The sequence below is a fragment of the Calliopsis andreniformis genome, chromosome 10, assembly GCF_051401765.1.
Source record: "Calliopsis andreniformis isolate RMS-2024a chromosome 10, iyCalAndr_principal, whole genome shotgun sequence".
NCBI lineage: Eukaryota > Metazoa > Arthropoda > Insecta > Hymenoptera > Andrenidae > Calliopsis > Calliopsis andreniformis.
Genome location: NC_135071.1, coordinates 20,672,345 through 20,692,343, shown reverse-complemented (window position 1 = coordinate 20,692,343; position 19,999 = coordinate 20,672,345). Strand labels below are relative to the sequence as shown.

Sequence of the window (19,999 nt, the reverse complement as noted above, 5' to 3'; positions counted from 1 at the left end):
GGCTTCGCCCTTTAAAATGAGACCAGGCCCAATGATCTGCGATTTTTTTTCGCAAAACGACAGTTCCTCAAAGATTGACTACTTTCCGACCTCTGGATCGTTGCGGGATTCTGACGCCAGAGGCCCACCTTTTCTTTAAAGTCGTATAACTCAGCGAAAAAAAATCGCAGACCACTCGGCAAGATCTCATTCGAAAGGGGAGACTTCAGACTTGAAATCTAGTGCAAAGTTGGCCGCGGAAAAAATTTATCAAGCTCCTGACAAGCGTTTGAACTTGGAGGATTTTTCATGGAAAACAGCCTTCCCTTTCTCAGCTTGCAGCCGAGAGGAAAAGCACCTTCGGAAAAATTTAACTCAGGGACGAGAAAGTAGAAGCTTCGCTCTTTAAAATGAGACCAGACAGAATGCTGTACGATTTTTTTTCGCCAAGTGACTGCAGCTCAAACATCGACAATTTTTTGGCTAAAATCTGTTTAAACGCATCTGTTTAAAATACTTTAAAAACTTTTAATCTCTCTAATAAAATATCAGCTTAAATATCTCCGAAAAAATGTGGAGTGTATTTAACAATCAAAAATTATAAAAACATGTACTGCTCCATTATGAGGATCTAGTGCAAGTACACGTTCCACCCGAGGGAAAAGCACAATTATAAAGGATAACATGAAATTCCGTCCGCGAGCAGTTTTTCCTATTTTCAGCTAACAGAGAGCAAATATACGTTCTCATTAGTGAACCGAGGCTAGCGTGGTTGGATGTTTAAAAAAATGGACATGTTTGCACGTTACGCCTTCATATTATCTGTTCAAACGTAAAACAGATGAGAGGTTTATTTGACCTGTCGTTCTACTAGTTCACGGCAACTCTTCGTTCAGTTAAACATCTCTATTGCTACGAAAACATATTTCCTCGCGTTCATGACTACGATATTGCTAACACTACTGTGCTAACCGGGGACGAAGTGTGCCGTAGACCTATCATCCAATATAATTTTTTTGCCACGAGCTGGCAAACCCTCTCACCACACTCGTATCGCGTCTAGCGTTATCGCTTCTGTCTGAAATAGAATTACGCAGGCGTTAACGGTAGGAATTAAAATTAAATACAATAATGGAATTTGAATGACAGTCCTAAATCTGTTCCTTGGATGTTAGTTAAACATTCGACGGTGAAGTGTTTGCTTATAGTCAACGAAAATAGATGAGTACGAGGAGCACAGTGGAATGATGAAAGAGAGGCTGAAATATTCTAATGAGATCGAATGGAACCAGAAGTCAGAGATGTTAAATCTTTTCTAGAGATGTCAGATAATAGACGAGCTTTGGTAATTTCTCTTGAGAAATTATGTGAAGGACAACCATCAAAGGATTATTAAAAATAGACATTTAAAAAAGATCCTATAAATATTTGATTCGAAAAATTCAATCGAGGGATTAATGGAAGAAAAATGTTATCTTGAAATGTAATACCAATAAAGTGTCCGTAGAAAGTTTAATGCGGTGGAAATCAGGACTTTGCTAGATAAATTCAATAAATGCTTGATCCGAAAATGTTCTTTTCGAGTTTAAGAGAGAAATATCAGAACACATAAATATAAAGGAATCTCCAAGCGAACCAGATCCCAAGAATATCATGAGATTATGAGAAATAAATGGAGAAAATGGAAATAGAATGATGGATCAAAGAAAATGCGACTGTCATATAAAGTATTGATGCAAACTATACGATAGCTTGAAGCGTATCTCAAATCAAGAGTGAATCTGCAGAAAGTAAACCCACGCTAAATAAATTCTGCCAACTTTATCAGATCGTTTCAGATAAATTCGAAGCAAGTTTTACAGATTCTTTTTAAAGAAACGTTCAAGGTGAAGATGTATTAAAAATAAGTAGAAAAGATACAGTGTTCAAGAAAATTAGTGATCATGGTCAAATGGGAAATATCGAGAGTTTAATGGAATTCGGGGAAAAATATAGAGAATACTTTGAATATTTTTTTACATTCCATCTGCCGTCGCAAAAAGAAGTTTGTTCCAATATTTCACACTCGTCGAGGGATATTTTTGTGAACGCTTCCGTATCTCAATTTACGATTTAATTTTACTTTTGAACGAATGACATTTTTTCACTTCTTCGAACAAATATTTCATTTCATTTTTATTTCAGTTTCATCTTCGTAATTCAAATTTTACGCACTATTAATTTTTCATCATTGACTAATAACTCATATTACATTCTGATCCTCTTTTAAATAAAAAATTACAAAATTTCAGTTCCACGTATTTTTTAAACTAACCAGCAATCTGGTTACAGAATTCTCTATCCTTTTTAACAGAAAACAAATTGTACTTTAGTTGGATATCGTCCCCGATAAGAGGCCTTTATCATTATCATCGGAAGTGCGCTACACTTCTACTGTATTACGCACAAATGCCCATATTCTGTCTCCATTTACAATTCTACTAGAATAAGCAGACAGTATTACCGCCGTATTAAAATTTTAATTAAAACAGTGTATTAATCTTCTTTATAGCCCCTAGAACTGCATCAACCAAAAGCTAAATTCGCAACAGAGTTAACATTTCAGAATTTGTTACCAGCAGTCATTTTGCTGTCTGTGCGTGAATCCACTCAACTTCCAATATTGTCGGTCCTTTGACTAATGCAGAAAAACTGCAGGCTTCCGATAAAACGATTTCGCCCAATCACCTCTGGGCCAAATAGAATCGCTCCGCCGATCAGCATCGAATTTCGAACAACCTCCTATCGAAGCAAACATTCTGTTCGCTAATCGGCAAAGGAACCACGCGTCGCAAAGACAAATAGCTGTAGGACTCCCATAATGATTCCAAGAACAGGTCACGATCTTCGATTTAGCAAGGAACAGTTTTACGTTCTGCGGCTTCACACGCGATGTCTGGCTCAACGCCAGCTTCCAACCAGCTAACCACCGACCACAACTTCCCAATACCAATCCGCCTCATTCATCACGGTGCTTAGTATCAGCAGGCTAGACATTTTTACACGATTCTCGCCGCTCCTGTAGCTTACACTTTACTTTCGCGTTGCTTTTTATGAGTTACCGCTCGAAATTCTCATCCTTTGCGCGCCCTCTTCTTCCCATCGGCGAAGAAAATTCGAATGGACCTGGTGCTTTTTTCGTAACTCTATTTCATGGATAAACGCCTGGAATGTGTTTGCTAAAATAGATTTACGGCAGCAGCTGCGTCAAGGAATTAGTCTGATACGAAACTGGCGAAGCTCCGCGATTCACACTTTTCACTGCACACAATTTTTGAGACCCGAAAACCGAGAGGATTTTATGGGATGAGTTTAATCTGTCAGTTAATTTATCATTGCGTTATTACTGCAGCGAGAAGTAACGCTACGATCATTCCTCCGATAGGGAGCGAAAATGAAATATGATGAAAATTAAATAGGCGTGGGACACGGGTTTCTGTTAATTACGTTTCTCTATCGCGTTCTGTTTGGACAGCGTTCAGATATATCGTTTAAGGATCAGGATGAGACGTAACAGGAGCAACGAATCAAAATTATACCAAGTGATTTTCGGTAGTTTCTATTAAAATCTGGGTCAGACCCAGTTTTCGACCATCAGGGGAGCCCGTGATAAATTATTTCGTGTCCAAAAACTCGCCCGTAAACCCCCCATAAATCAGCTGGAAAATTTTGTAGCTTCGCTTCGTCATGTTCCTTGGATTTCATTTATTTATTAATATTCGTAACTTGACTTTGGCTGAGAACATGAAATACAGAGGGTAGACTGCTTGCAAAATGTTGAATAAAAAGAAGTAACAGTACCTATCTTTTATTGAAAGCTTACCAGAAGAAACGTGAAACGATATTGCAAGCTTCGAGAAGTCTCAACATTGGACAAGAGTCTATTGAAAATATAAAGGAATGCTTTAAATACCTATCTGGAGCATTCACGAGAAGAGGATCAAGCACTTATTGACAAGATATCAAGCAATGTGACGTTTCGACAGAAAGAAATTTCCATGTCACTGTTAAATCGACGTACGACGCAATGTTTTTTAATGAAGAAAGGGGAGCATCATAATTCCACATAAAGCGGGTAACAAATCTCGAGTGTACTGCACGTATCCCATGAATCTGTAATTAAATTTAAATAGCCTCCTTGAAATTTCATTGGACCTCGCGATTAAACTTCAATCGCCCCAATTATGTGTTCTTCATACGCGTGATTTTGCGTTAATCTCATTAATTACGTTACTTCGCTTCAAAATTGCTAATCCCTGGTGCTTGTTATTCCAGCGCTAATTAACCGTACGGGTTAAAGGGCGCCCTCCATCGGTTCGTTTTAATTAAAAAGCATAAATAATTGGTGGACTTGTCGAGAGGCTCGTCTACAGTAATCAACATCGGTTGGCGGTTCACGTACGCGTCGCACGAATTCGCGAGCGATTTCGTTCGCGTTAATGAATCGTCAGAGAGATCGTACGTGGCACGTGACACGTTACAGCCTTACAGCTTGTCGTATCGACAGCTCGAGCAAGTAGCTCGGGCCCGTGTCGAGACGAAGATGACTCTGACGCCTATTCAAATCGGCCGATGTTAGCGACAAGCGACAAAGGACAGTGGAAAGATGGAATGTCGAGGATTGTAGGAGACGTGAACGAGCGGGCGCTCGTATTAAATCGGCCTTGCCATCTCTCGCTTCCGCGAGACGCGTATCGCTATTGTTTCTGGCTGCATGCTCGCTTCGCATTCACACCAGACGGTGAATCGATTCCAACGATTATTCAGCATTTACGCCACCGTTCACGTCCATTAACCACGGTAGCTATAAACAACCGATATCGCAGCATCGCGACAGTTTTTTCCTTTCGTTTCGGTTGATCTACGATTCACGGGCCAGAGTAACCCGCGCCTCGCACGCCAACAGAATTCTGCACGACTGTAATCTATTGTAACTACAGTCGGAATAAAAACAGTTCATCTTTTTAGGGAAAAAGATGAACTTCCCCCTTCGCAAGATGCATCAATTTTTCTGGATATAGATATATATGCGAGCAAGACAACGAATAAGACGCCTGATTTCATATCAGAGCGTCTTATTTCGATCCTAAAGTAAAATTCTTTAGATTTCTCTAGATTTTGCCACCGAATGACACCGCATCAATATCCCCAGAAAGCTCTGAATACATCAGAGGAATAATTGGAGAAACATTCTCCTCGGTTGATCGAAGCCAAAAGTCTAATTGCATCGAAAACTAAACCATCGATCAATGGCGCCCGATGCTCGAAATACGCGAACAATCCTATCTGTTCCAACGCAGTTATGCACGTATTATTCATTGCATTTGCAGGCCGCTGGATATTGGCAGCAGTTCAGTTGCATAACAGAAACATTTTAGTTACCCTCGAAATAGCAGGAGATAAACGTTTTAATTCGGCGAAACCGCCTGACGTTCTCCAATATTCTAATTCCTCGTATCATCCCCCGAGCGATTTATCATCGGGAACGTTGCATAAATTCCGAGAGGGTCGTCGATTAAAGGAAAATCGATGAAGAAACTACGCATCACGCTGCACGCGTTACTTTCTCATAGAGAAGGATGAGTTTCGTAGCCAACTGATATAACGAATAGTTTCAAACTTCAACTATGGAGAGAAACCACGCAGGGTATACTATGCCAAAGTGATTTAATCGAAAATTGATAGTTTCGGCCATTCGGCAGTTAATGAAAGCCGAACAGATTGGATTAACAGTAACTACAGGGACAAGACATGATCGATAATCGAGGATAATTGAGTTGACTAAGTTGGAGTTTTCCTAAACGATCTAACCACATCGATACTCCTAATCAGTTTCGATGTTAATTAGTTGGTAAGTCGGGCCAGGAAATGAAGCGAATAACGGGCAGATTAGGTTAGAATGCAATATCGAGAAGCTTGTCTGAATTCGAATTTTGTAAGAGGATACGGGAAGAATATTGCACTTCCCTGCAAGTGAATGAGGACCCTTTGCTACCAGACATGCCTCGAGGCTACGTTTCTGTAACTTTCTTTGCGTTCATTATAGAAGAAAATTGGATAGCTACTCCGTTTCAAAATTAGATCAGATTATAAATAATAATCTGTTATTTCTAGGAAAGTTTTCAGCAAGAAAGTTATCGCGTACACGTCACTCAAATTGAAGCTACAATTCCAGCAACTAAATTAGACGGCTTCTAAGAAGAGGCTACGAATTTGGTTAACAGTTTTCCACGGCAGCTAGCAGGTCCCGAAGAGCGAAGAAAAAACTGTGTCAGTTGCGCCTGGACTCCGCGCACAAAAAGCCCCTGATTGCACAGTGAATCCGCACAATTAGAGTCTTCGCGATGCAAGTAGTTGCGGAGGAGGCTCCACTCTGGAGGACAAGATGTGATTAAATCGCGGCAGGTCGTAGGGGTCAGGCCAGACGGTGTGCAGCAGACAATTCACGCCATAAATCGTTTTGCATTTATGAAACAGCCTGTTATAGTAAACCATGACCCCTTTGGGATCCCACATATTACACCACTGACAAACGTTTGGCCTGTGAGTATTAGTCATCCATAATCATTCGACATTACCGCTGTCTATGAAATCGATATTGCGATTGATTAATAATTAATCGATTCGAGTAGCAATCATTCACCAAAAATTTATATTCCCAGTACCTCCCACTGCTGAAAGTTTCGATGAAAAGAGAACATTTGATGGCGGAGCGATGGAATAAAACTTAATCTCGCGATAGGAAAAGACTCAATGGTTTTTCTGCAATGAATTTCGTAATAGAAGAAGGACGGGGGGCAAACAGATTTACAAAACAGGACAAACCCTGCATAGCAAAGTACAATTCCATACACATCTCTAAAAAATCCCCTAGAACAGCCCAGAAAATCAATTTCATCTCCATTGGCAATCCACGCGCGTAGGACTCCGATCGAGAGACCAAAACGCGAATAAAATGTTCAACATGGAGCACAAAAAGAGGACGCTTGTCGAAGGTGAAATAAAAACAGAGCGTTGGGGGTGTGCATTGAATTCTAGCGAACACGTCGGCCGTAAAACGCGAAAAGAAACAATAATTTGTTCAACGTTTCCGCCCCAACACCCGCCAATCGAATATCCCCTGAGTTTTCAGTCCATCGAACGTCGCATGTGCAAAATAACGCGGGCCAATGAGGCAAGGTCGCGGGAACGTGTCGAATCACATCAATCTGTGGAAGCGCTGAAAATCAGTGTTTACCTATCAGCTGGATAAAACGCGCCGCCAGCCTCTGTTATTATTTCAGCTGCGGTGCAACGCGTCAACGCTGTGTAACTCGCGGATTTATCGCGTCAACGAGAACCTCGGAGATGTATTTCGCCGACACGAAGCCAACTGCTCCGCGATCCCTTTGATCCCCTGAAATATTTCTTCAGTAATTCGATAAAGGGAACCCTCGTCCTTCGACGATTCTATAAGCCGTGAAATTACGACCTGTTACAAATCAATGCCGATCCCCTTTTTCTTGCAGTCGATTAAGGTCGAGATTTCTGTCTAATATTTTCGAGTAACAGTTCCAATTTGGGAATAAGAGATATTGTTCTGAGGTTGATTTATGCGTTGATCATTTGTGTCTTATCAAAGAAAATGAAAGAAGTTGAGAAAGTTCGAGAAATAAAGGGGATAAAGGGGATAACGGCGAGCCTATAATCAGAACATAGGTATTGGAAAGAGAAGAACCTGTGTTCCCTTGGGCACTGAGAAAATTAGGTATTCAGAGAATATTATAAATCCTAAACTTGAACCATTTCCATTATGACAAATATATCTCGGTAGTTTTATCGTAAAGCACACTTTCTCACGCTAAATATAACAGACTATCCTCTTCCGTGGAAAAATATTCTTACTCCTCCTTGACCCCGGAGCGCGTTACTTGTATATCTTACAATTTCAATAGCGTATTCCACTGTCGTCTTATAGCGGAGCACTCTGCATTTACTTCGCAGCAGTTTTCAATCTCGACACATACACCTGAGGAAACCGGCATCCTGCGCGGCGTAGGTAAATCGAATTGAGGGAAAAGCAAGCAGTTCCACGAGTAATGAAAACATCGACGAAACGATGAACACGGTTTTCAGGATTCGAATCAATTTAGACTACCATGTCGAGCTACCTGCCACGAATCAACCAGCTGCAACCGTCGCTGACAAATACAATTTATGTTGTATCTGGAAATCGATTTAACAATCAGTCGTTAACCGCGGAATACAAATTAATTCGATGGAAAGTGCATATCAATTCGTCGAGCGAAGTGAATTTACTACGAAGTTCTAAGTTATCCTGAATGAAAATTCGATGCTTGAAAAAATCAGGAATCGAGTTTTCATTCATTTCCGGTTGCAAGTGTTTGAAAATGGGTACTGAAGTAACGAATAATCGATACAATTACCAATATACTCTCGATAGACTTGCAATTCATTTCGCGCGATTCGTTTAACATTTCATTGAATATAATTTCCATCGATCCAATCAACGCGCTCACTTGTATATTAGTTTCGAAATTAACTTCCGTTTCATCAATCATGTCCCCAAAGACCGATAATCTTTCAGTCATCACGCATTCCTGGAATAGATCGCTGTTAGCCACTGACTAAACAGGAACCACCCGTCGGCATGTATAAATAGCATAAATTAGCGACGTAGTATAGAATAAAATGAACTGGAATGACATGTCTTCAGTTGAACGAGACACGTTTTTAATTAAAGCCCGTACCTGCACGCGTGTCTGCTTGTTCGATTCGAGATTACGCTTTGTATCACCTCAGAAGTGTACCACCTAACGTTACTTGTATCTTCCGGAACGAGCGATATTTCCTAGCCAAGTGTTGCTATTTGCAGCAGCAATTCGTATCGCGACGTAACACGTCCTCACCGAGGTACCTATCACAAACTTTCTAATCGACTTCACGCAGTAGATTAATCTTTGCGACAAGTAGAGACCTCCCATTTCCTCGTTAACCACGAGCACACGAAATCAGCTTGCTCTTCATTAGAAGTCTCGAGTGAACTTTCCGTTTTAAACAATTTATCACAGGTTGGAAGTCTAAATTTTGAAATAATTCAAAGTTGAAATTTTCAAATTCTTTTTTAAGAGGCAAGGCGCACAGGACAAGTTGAACTGTGAATATTCTGTAAATTATTTATGATACGCCTCAAGAAAAGAATATCAATACGTCCCACTTGACGAGTTCTACAAATAAAGAAAGATTCGCTACAAAGTGAGCGATACACACCTAGGTAACTCGTTAACCCCGTTTGTCTTCGTGTTGTTGAACAAGCTGTAGATTTCTTACTTCCTAGATTTAACCACGGCTTTCCGATTTCGTGACGCACTCCCTTATCAATCATCAGTTGGCGTATAGCACACGATTCTCGTGATGCTCGAATAATACCTTACAAACTGTTCCGTGTCAGCCAAAGCAGAGCCCTGAACAGCGTAGCATCGTCCCACAAGGAAGTGTGAGTGTTGGTCGCGTTACCTCGCCAAGACACACAGGATATTTTAAAGCGTAAACTTCACGCGAACTTCGAAAAGTTTAATAAAACTGGCTTCCCGGCACGGAACTGGCGGCGTGGAAACTAGAAGGTGCAAACATCGGGCTTCAACTTTCTGCTTCTCATAATTTATATCGAATCGATAACTGAGAGGTCCTCGAAAACAGAAATTAAGCGAGAGCCCCTGTTTTTGGAGCCTGTCGAGCTTGCACCGAGTAAACAATGTTAGAAATATCAATAAACGTCTATGGAAATGATATCTGGCGCCAACTTGGGACGAAACTACTTTGGAATAACCGAGTCACGGTAATTCATCATTTTCGGTGGCACAATAGAGAACGAAAACACAAATACCACAATTTCCTCCTTCTCCATAATTCTCTTTAAAGGCAGTAATTTGAAACTTCGCCGAAACGAATTGGAAAGCCATATTTTACTGTACAATTTTGGAAATATGATCGACTAGCAACAGGGATGTTATTCGGCGGTAAGATTGAGTGGAACTACTTTGTTAGAAATGGATCATGATGACCTTTCGTTTCCTACAACCTTATTGGAGGCAAGAAATTCCATAATGATCGTTTTTCTGCTAAAGCTGGGAGAGAGGCAAATGAGTTGGCCATTTCAGCTTTCATGCAGGGAGCTTTGGTTATTGTATTAAAAATCACTTAAACTGCTTCAACAGTTTCTCTGTGAAATTCTCGACTCAAAGACGGAAACAACCCCCAGAAATTCGCGCATCGGGAGTGCCAATGAGTTTAAATAAATAATTCTGAGGACAGGTGGAAAGTATTTTTGAACGCGAGAGACGGTCCAGAAAGAGAACTGCTTTTCGATCACAGTTTATTTTTATTCCACCGTCTTGAAATGCTTAGATGACTGAACGAGTCCTCTGGGTTGCAGATAAAGGGAGTGTATACGAGACTTTCCTCCCTTTTTCTCTGGACGATGCAACACACAGGTCGAGAGAGTATCTCTCTCGTCCTTCAATGGCGAGCGACTACACTCGCGACAATCCTATCGAAACGAGGGTATCGATTAACCGTGCATCGTGGCTGTGAAGGAAGACATACTTCCAGGGACCAAATTCAAGCTCAAATATTTTTCAGAGGAATTGCGAGTCTCAGAGATATTATAATCACTTCGCTCGAAGAGGAAATGCTCATATGGCAAGCTTTGGATTAGCAGCTGATTCAATTTTAAGCGTATTTGTTCTGGATGGTAAATTTTGTTGACTTTTCGACTTGTATCGAGCCATAAATTCTCAGTAGAACGTGTGCTGAGTTATGTCTCGTACACTGGAAGCGACTAAGGTAAAGCAATTCCGTTTTGACATGAATCAAGAGAGTCTGATCTGGATGCAAATGGTTCATCGTCGACAATAGATTCGTTTGAGCGTTATTAATAAACACCTGATCGATTTATGAGACGATGAATTGTGCCGTTGACGGAAGTTCACTTCGACACATCACTCGTCCAATAAATTCTACGAAGGGGCATCCCTTCTACGTTCTCTCCTTAAATCATGACACACGATATCTCGAGAGATCGTTAATTGCGCCACGCTTCAACTCTCGTGAAGAACCATCTAACATCCTAGATGGAACTTCTTGGTTAATTAAACTGATTGAACGGAGCGATAAACACGGGCCTATAACTCAACATAAAAATTGATAAAATTTCGCAGCTCAGATTCGAGGTTGCATGATGCAATCACGTTAATCCTCTCCTCCACTCGATTCGAGTTCAACATATTCTCCGTAGCAACCTATTTTCGCAGATTTATTGCCTCTACAAGATCTGTTTCTACGTTATCAAATTTTATCTACGTTTGGATCTACCTAATGGCGCTACTTCTCGTCGAAGTGACCCTGTATTTTCTGTCTCTTCGTGCGTCAGGGACACCTATGGTCTCGATTTATCTTTGTACAGACAGCTCATTTAATTCCACCCGAACCCACAAGTAGTAGACACAAAAGAGATGACTTCCCATTTAGATATAAACGTGAAAAATACAAGTAGTGAGTACAAAGTTTCAAGTTTTTGAATTCAAAAATTCTTAATTTTCAAATTTTTAAATTTTCGAATTTTTGAATTTTCAAATTTTCAAATTTTCAAATTTTCAAATATTCAAATTTTCAAATATTCAAATTTTCATATATTCAAATTTTTAAATTTTCAAATTTTTAAATATTCAAATTTTCAAATATTCAAATTTTCAAATATTCAAATTTTCAAATATTCAAATTTTCAAATATTCAAATTTTCAAATATTCAAATTTTCAAATTCTAATTATTATTCTCTAGCTATGTATAAGTACTCATCACTCTACGTCACTATTTCGTAGATCTCTAATAAAGAATAAATGAATCCTCCAAAATATACGAACAAAAACCTCAAGCAAACAACATGATCGAAAGCCCTCAGCTATACATATCGTGATTTATCACATTCCCATGACCTACGCTCGCAATAATTAGACATGCTTCTTCATATTTCCAGGACCATTCATATACCTAATGCAAACTAAGCGTTGCATGCAAATACTCCTGGCGTGATCCTTCAAGGTAAACCCTGTTGCAGAGCTAAACAAGCGGTCAGCCAATTGATGGGACGTACAGTTCGAATACCCATAGGTGTTCAGCGAATGTGGCTTCAAACACGATTAGAGGATTTCCTGCTGTAGCACACTCCATGCACCAAAAGGTCTAAACATACACTATACGTTTTATTTCAGATGTTAGAAGCTACTTATCCTCTACAAAATAAGTACGAAATAACGCTGCACCCCTATTTTCTCCATAACTTAGACTTAGAACATGCAACGTCGTCAAGTAACCGCCATTTAAGGAAAACGGTAGCACAGATTCGACCTAAGCAACGCACTCTAAGAGCTCTCTATTCGATTCTATCTTGACGAGCCTCCCATCGATAAATCGCGACGCTCTGGGCCAAATATGTTCGTGGTGTTTTAGCGTACAGGCTGCAGGGGAATTCGCGTGTGCATCGGTGCAGTCTGCACTGGCGTCACGTTACAGAGAATACCGAGCTACTCATACGGTTAATGGACACGTCGGGGGCATTATTGGCTGACCTTCGTTGACCTGTCTTCGTTCCTAGCACGTGTACTTCTGCGGTCGAAATAAACGCGGTTTACGTCTATCGACCCAATTCCAGAGTTACAAATCCCCATACGGCCCCTCCTACGGACAATTTTCAGCGAGATCTCGCGTAGAATACAATGCTGTTAATTAAAATCCCTTGGGTCGAATTGGTAGAAAATTACAGAAGCATTTCAGGGGAATTGAAGGAAAACTGTAAAACATACCTAATAACGCGAGGCTCGATTAAAGCAATAGACGATTTTCCAGCGATAAAGTTACCCGAGTAACATGATCTTCTAATTACTTTGAGCAGTGCCTTTGTATTGTATGTATGTAAACGTAAAAGTTTCAACAAGTTCCTATTTCGAAACACTAACCTTACGGGTATTAACTCTTTAACAAGTTTTAAACAGTGTTGACTTCGTCGAAAGTTCTGCATAAATTTTTTCCTCTCAAGAGAAAAAATTAGATTCTTCTTTATTAAATAGAGAGAATTTAATATTTGACATACTAAATATTAAACAGTGTAATTTACTTGAGCACTGCGCGGCTGATCATTGGCGAATTATTCTACTTACGACGAAGTAAACACTGTCGCTTTCTTCAAAATGTTTCCCCAGAGTTCTCAACAAAATCTATTCCATTCTCTACACTTCTGCTACAAGGACAAACAGAAACGCGAGCTGGGATCCAATGATAAGAAAGCTCATGCGACAAATCTCAGATCTATAAATGATATGGGAGGAGTTCTTGTATATTATCTCGATAACCCATTTAAATACTGCTTTACTTCGGTCATAGGAAGAAGCACAGAATCACAAAAACTTCGTGCATCTTTATTTATAAGAAGATTCTTTAATTAAGAAGAATTAAAGTACCAGTATAAAAAATTCTCGCTTTTCTTCCCTTTCCCTTTCCGAAATCTTGCACCTTCTCAATACACTAAATTTCTATTTTCAGACACTACGTTCTCATTCTGTTGGCATCATTCTTATCAGAGAACACCGCAATGCTTTCACGCATAAACACACGCATCGCGTTGACGAGGGGGTAAAACATCGACCATAAAATCGAGCGTAGAACTGGCTGGCCAATTTATGAAGATAGGTGCGGGTGCCTGTTATTGCCGAGAAGATATTTTACAGGCTACGTCTGGCGTTACAAGTACTGCATTACGATAAAGTCTTTAACTTCGGTACCATTAACCGATAAGGCGATACATTGGATTTATGTTTTATTGCGATCTTTAATGACTGCCGTTTCAAGATCGAGCTATATTTAGTCACATCATTCGCTACAAAATTTTGAAGAGAAAAAGAGAAAAAGAGAAAAAGAGAAGAAGAGAAGAAGAGAAGAAGAGAAATAAAGAAAGAAGAAAATGATACAGATATCACAGATGTTCACTGTGTTGTGAATTTCGTTTCTGACAACTAGAATGTACTCTTATTAAAAAATTGTGAAACTCGACAAGGGCTGTTTTTATTACAAGCTCTTCAACTCTCATCTTCTATCTTTTTCACGAGCCCCTGGCTGCAACTCCTTAAGGGGTCGAAGTTTGCAGACAAGAGAGAGCATCGCTGGCCTCTGCGTATCGCTATTCACAGCCAGTAAAATCTAAACGAGATCCTGCTGCGCTCACCGACTCCTGATCGTTGCCAGGCGATCATTAGACGAATTTATCGAGTTAAGACATCGGCTTAGTTACTCGACGGTCAGCGAACTATGTCATAAAGTATTACGCGAAAATGCACCGCGGTTGGGGGCTAGTCTGAAGTTGATAAATGGCCGTTTTCTAACGAAACGATCGTGTAGCGATGGTAAATCTCCAAAATGAGAGCGCAGCGAGCATGAGATCTCGGGGTGCGCGTTCCATTTAAATTTTCATGCACGGAACGATTTGCATGACAAGGGAGCGAAGAGAATAAGAGGGATGTGAACTAGATCCGACTTGATTCTTAATTTTAATCACCTGTTACGATCTCAAACCATCGTCTAAAACCTCCATTCTATTTCGATTGCAAAAGAAAAGTAAATCGAAGGACTTTCCTTACCATAAAAGGTAATCACGGAATAGTGGCGAGCGAAACACGGTAGAATCATCGACACCTCGTCAGCCTCGCGACGATTCCGCGACGATTCCGCGACAAATTTCATTTAAATAGGGAAGCAAAATAGATATGTACTCACCGAGGACGATGCCAGGCCGTATCTCATGGACAGAGGCGCGAAACTCGCGGCACGCAATTAATCGACCAACTTCAATCGCACTTCAATGTCTCGTTGAATTCATCGGGATAGCGAAACCGTAGCTTCCCCATTCATCGAACTGTGGACTCCTTTTTGCACACACTTCGACATTTGCGATCGCGCGTCCCTTCGTTTCCCATCCGCAATTAAAAACCGAGCGAAAAACTTAAATGTTCCCCTTTCCACCCAGTCTCGAAATTCTTTCTCACGCAAGCGGAAACTTTTCTTATCCGAGCCAGAGGATACTTCAAACTTCTGGAGATGCTTCGTTCATTTCGATTCGATCGAGGCGTACAACTTATCTCGAGTCTATGACCGTATTTCTAATTGCCAAAAATTTACTTAAGTGTTGGATTTCATTTGTTACCGATTTTCAAATACATCCCTGACATTGTTAGAATTTACAGCGATATAGTACGGAATAAATCAATCGAATTTTAGATTTATATTTCAGAATTTTCTACAATTGTTACGAACTATCGCGAGTTATAGCAGGGAAGTTAATTTTAATTTTTCCACGAATCGAACAGAATTTAATCATTCCTCGTGAATATTTGTTGGGATGGAGGATTGAAAAGGAAATTTAAATTGTCGAGAAAGTTTGGAATACGCCTCGTCGGAGAAACAATTCACCGACATCGGACGATAATTATAACGATAATTATAACTCGATTGAAGGTTTGCTACGCGAAATTTGTTTCTTCCTGGGAAGCAGGAACTTGGAACAATAAACAAGTTTGAACACTTTATAAGAAAGCACGTTCCAATTTTTATTGAAAGAAAAAAAGGTGACGGTTTTAAAATCTGTAACTTGTCGATTCGAAATATATCTTCCTTGGCAATTGACTATTTTTCGTCTATTCTATTGTAAGCATCGCGAATTTTTATTGAAAAAAAACAGCGCATTGAATAGGCCCGAGTAGAGTCACCTTGAAGTAAATTAAAGGCCCCATTTTGCATGTCTTAAACTTTTAACACATTGCGAAATGAAATTATTCATTTTGCAACACTCACGAGATTACGTCAGGGTAACAGATAAAGCCAACATTTACAATTCAAAATAAATTATATTAGGATTCATTCATTAACTGGTAAACTATAATATACGATTTTCATAACGCATAACATAAGTTGTACTTGAAGTACATTCTGAATGCACGATAAAAGATGACTGAGAAAAGTGTTACTCAAGGTTTGTATTAAATGTTGCACGCCAAAGTCACTTCACTTGTCGTACACGAATTATCGATTGCCTATCAATTTGTTAATCTACCCAAATCTTGGAATAAATACATTTCAACAAATTAAGCAGGTTTACTAAGCATCAGTCTCTACTGACATTCTCGAAACAACTGTTGCTCCTACAAATCCGTACAATACGTACACACATCGCTTTATGAAGTCATGCTCGAGTTTTAGTTCGACACAGACGCGTATAAACTAACCTATTCGCCGTGGTGGATCAAAAAAGACATTTAACCTATTTACACCTAGTAAACTTTCGGTTTAGATTACATCCTCCCTTTAGGTTTCACCCCCTTGAAACTTGAATAGCCAAGTTCAATTATTACTCAAAACAAGGACATTCATGGAACAAAACTAAGTCGTTTCGAAGACAGTATCGTAAACAGAACTTTGTGTGGCGAGAACGCTATGTTTACAAAAGCACATCTCAAAGAACTGGCACACAAGAGGATCGAATTACGTTTCAAAGAAGCAATTACTGCGGAAAGATTTGCCAATAATGGGATTGGTTAAAGAGGTCGGTACCCTAAGTCAACGCGAACTCGCCTTTTTATTATTCTGCTTCCCAGGAGACAAATTATCGTATTACTAGATGGTTCTATGCCTGACACTATTAGCTAACTGAACTGTCTACAAAAACTCTATGTTGCTTGTACAGTATCTATGACTAAAATTTTTCTGACGCGTAAGCTCTTACTTGAATGTCGGAGACGTATATCAAATTGCATGCCCTTGTCGCTTTTAATTTTCATTGATTTCCATTAACGAATACATAGACGGAATATAACAACACAATTTAATGCACAGAGTTTCTTTGAGAGGCATCGCTGTCTCACATGAACAACCGAAAAACCAAAAAACAAAAGTGTTGACACGAATGTTTTATTGCTGTTCTCAGTGAAATTTATACTGTCAGCGTAAGACTACGTCTCATCGTTTGCGCTCGAGTGACTAGTATTTTATTTATTCTCTGGCCGAACTAAGTTGACAACACACAAAAAAAGACAGAAGAACTTTTTCCGAAGGCAAACTTCAAAAACTGCGGATCACGCGGCCGCGCGGCGGCAACTGAACCTTCTATCGTCGGAAACGTGACTCGAAGTGCGCGCGCAACTCACCCGGCATAGTGGCGCTACCATCGCGTTGACGCATAAGGGTACGTTTACACAACCAACAAGCCGCTATATCATTTTAACCCTTTCGTGGTCGAATGACTTCTTTTTAGCAGTTTTTATTCCTATTTTTTTAGCTAGGCTTCCAACATTAATCTAAGCGCAATAAAAAAATAAGCGAGACATATATGTCATACTAGCCATGAAAGGGTTAATACTTTGCAACGAAATAGATATGTAAATCTGAAATGTTTGATATTTTTTTAGAGATTCTTTGTAAAATTATGTGCTGTCAATGTTTCGTTTTTGTTATATGAATTTAAACGATTAAGCTGTAAAATTTTTCTATAATCATAGTTCGGAATGATTTAAAATATAAACTATCTGATGAGATTTCATTAAGTTGTGATTGACATTTCATGTTTTGTAGCGTCACCATATTGCAAGTGAAATTGCGCGCGTCGTGATAGATGCTGATTTACGTATTCGCAAAAAATTTTTGTTATAAAGGTTTTAACTTTCGGGAAACACGAGTTCTATATTTAACTATGTTTCAAAACTGATGCAGTGCCGTAATTCATAATTATTTTATAGATAAAGTAAATAGATGCAGAGAAATAGTAATAGAAGGAATTATACCTTCTGGTGGATTTGTATCTCGCTCCCGCATTTCATCTTCTTCTTTTGTACCAGAGCACTACTTTACAACGTTTTTATGACAGTCTAACTTTTTCACGGAATTAATCTAGTTAATCCAATTGATCACCAAATATATATAAACACCGCTTTACACCGATAAATAATAAACTGAAAGTTCACTTGTACTTTACACCGCGCGAGCCACACCGGAAGTGACGAACCAACGCGAAACGAACCAAACGTTCGAGTTCAAATCAGCAACATTAATCGTACCTAAAAGAGAAATAATATTTGACGCAACGAATAAAATACAAATTACATATAAAAAAGTCTGAAAAATCTAATTATGCATTGAAATTTATAAAACAATGTATTTAATCAATATGTGTGCAATTTAATAACAGGTCCATTGTTTAACATTTTTTTCCCGCTTAATCATTTTTTAAACTGCAATTGGGGAACAGTGTCGTGTCTAGAAGTCGTAGAACCCCTTTTAAGTAGTTGTGTTCACAGAAGCCTACAAACTCGAAGGTAGCAATTTAACTGCATAAATTTATAGTCGAGTCATTGTCGTTACTGTCAAATCTAGCTGTTTGTCGTCATAGGGAACACGTGAGGCGTGCTGTTAATAGTCACGTGAATAACAGCAATCTTTTTCGCCAGCTGTAATGAATCGATGTAACTTTCTAAATAACAGAGGGGTAAAAGTAGACGGCAAATTAGATTTTAGCTGAAAAGGCAGCATGATGCAGCATGTGCCGTTTATTAGACATCCGTTTCGATTGTTTGCGTGTCGCGTTATCAACATGTAATTCCGATTGAACTTATAATAATGAAAATTGGATCACTTTGTAGTTACATGAGCACAATGAGGGTGACTGTGGCCAAATTACATGCATGCTGTACAAGAACGACTTTTAAACTTCCTTTTACTCAAACATGTGGCTCTTGGTAATATTTTAATTACAGGTAACAAAAAATACATTCTATACTTATATATTTATAAACAAAAATCACTGACAATAATTATTTTTTTACAGAGGAAAATTACTCATTCTTGTTGAATAACATCCGCTTTACTCATTAAGCTGAGGGAAATTTATTCGAATAAAAATTCATTAAAAATAGATCTAGATAAAGTGATTCATTAGTCATTGATAGCGTTCATCTTCTTTGCTCGAACAAGACGAAACTTTATTCGAATAAATCTTTACCCGCGCTTATATATTCAATAAAAATTTATTCGAATAACGCTCAACTCTGGCCAGGAGAACGAGGTACAAAGCGCGAGAGAACTTTCATAAGCATCGTTAGTTTATTAACAATGTTACACGCACAATCATACATAAAACAACCTCGATTATAGATATTTATGCCCCTCATTTTACAGAAACGGGTCACGCTATATTGCTTTTTGCTTTAAGTCGTTATCTGTATGCCATGTCCGTGTTATACGCCAGAGTACGCCGTGTCGATTATACAAACCGACATTATTTTACAAACGCAGGATAATTTAACTTACAAAAAAATGGGAGGAATAAAAGAAGAAGAAGGGGGAGGGGCCAGGGGCCTGAAGGGAAACAGCGAAAGGGAGTTCTTGTAGGGTAGAAGAGGAAAAAGAAATATTATAACGTGTCCCCCTCCATTATATAAAAATTACAAATTACATCCAGACACGCTGGATTTATATTATATATCTTATAAAACTGTTTCCTTATTTTGCTTCATTATGGCAAGGAACGAACCGATATCTACATTTTCCTTTATAAAATCGTCAGAATTTTATAGTTGGTGTTTTTTCTTTAACATACCGAGTAGACGAATTTGCCTGAAACTTCGAATGTTACAGAGAAAAGGAAGGGAGTCGACAAATATCGTCTACGCATCGACGTTACAATTTTAATGGATCTCTTCTCCTTCGTATCGCAGATAAACATATTTTCATCTAAGGCTCTTCTATCTCTTGCTCGCTCTATCGTTCTCGCTCTCGCTCATTTAAAAAATCGGACGCACCAGGAAGGTTCAAGGGAGACGGTGGATCTTTTTCGCTTGTTTCCTCTCTACCGTGCAATCGTACTTTGACACTGGCTGTTGGATTAGA

At 39.2% G+C, this 19,999-nt stretch overlaps 1 protein-coding gene across 6 annotated transcripts in view; it reads right to left on the bottom strand.

Moving 5' to 3' along the window:
* The window catches only part of Dh31-r (Diuretic hormone 31 Receptor), an 85,348-nt gene extending 67,380 nt beyond the window's left edge, over positions 1–17,968 (bottom strand). For 4 of the 6 annotated variants that reach the window (XM_076388061.1, XM_076388059.1, XM_076388063.1 and 1 more), the window contains exons 1-2: positions 16,845–17,088; positions 14,843–15,225 (exon numbers count right to left, since the gene is read on the bottom strand). The gene's annotated coding sequence lies outside the window, so the exon portion shown is untranslated. Of the gene's footprint in view, positions 1–14,842; positions 15,345–16,844; positions 17,089–17,898 lie in introns of those variants that run through there. The other 2 variants (XM_076388062.1, XM_076388060.1) reach the window with 2 other exon arrangements.
* Between the last annotated feature and the right edge of the window lie 2,031 nt (positions 17,969–19,999).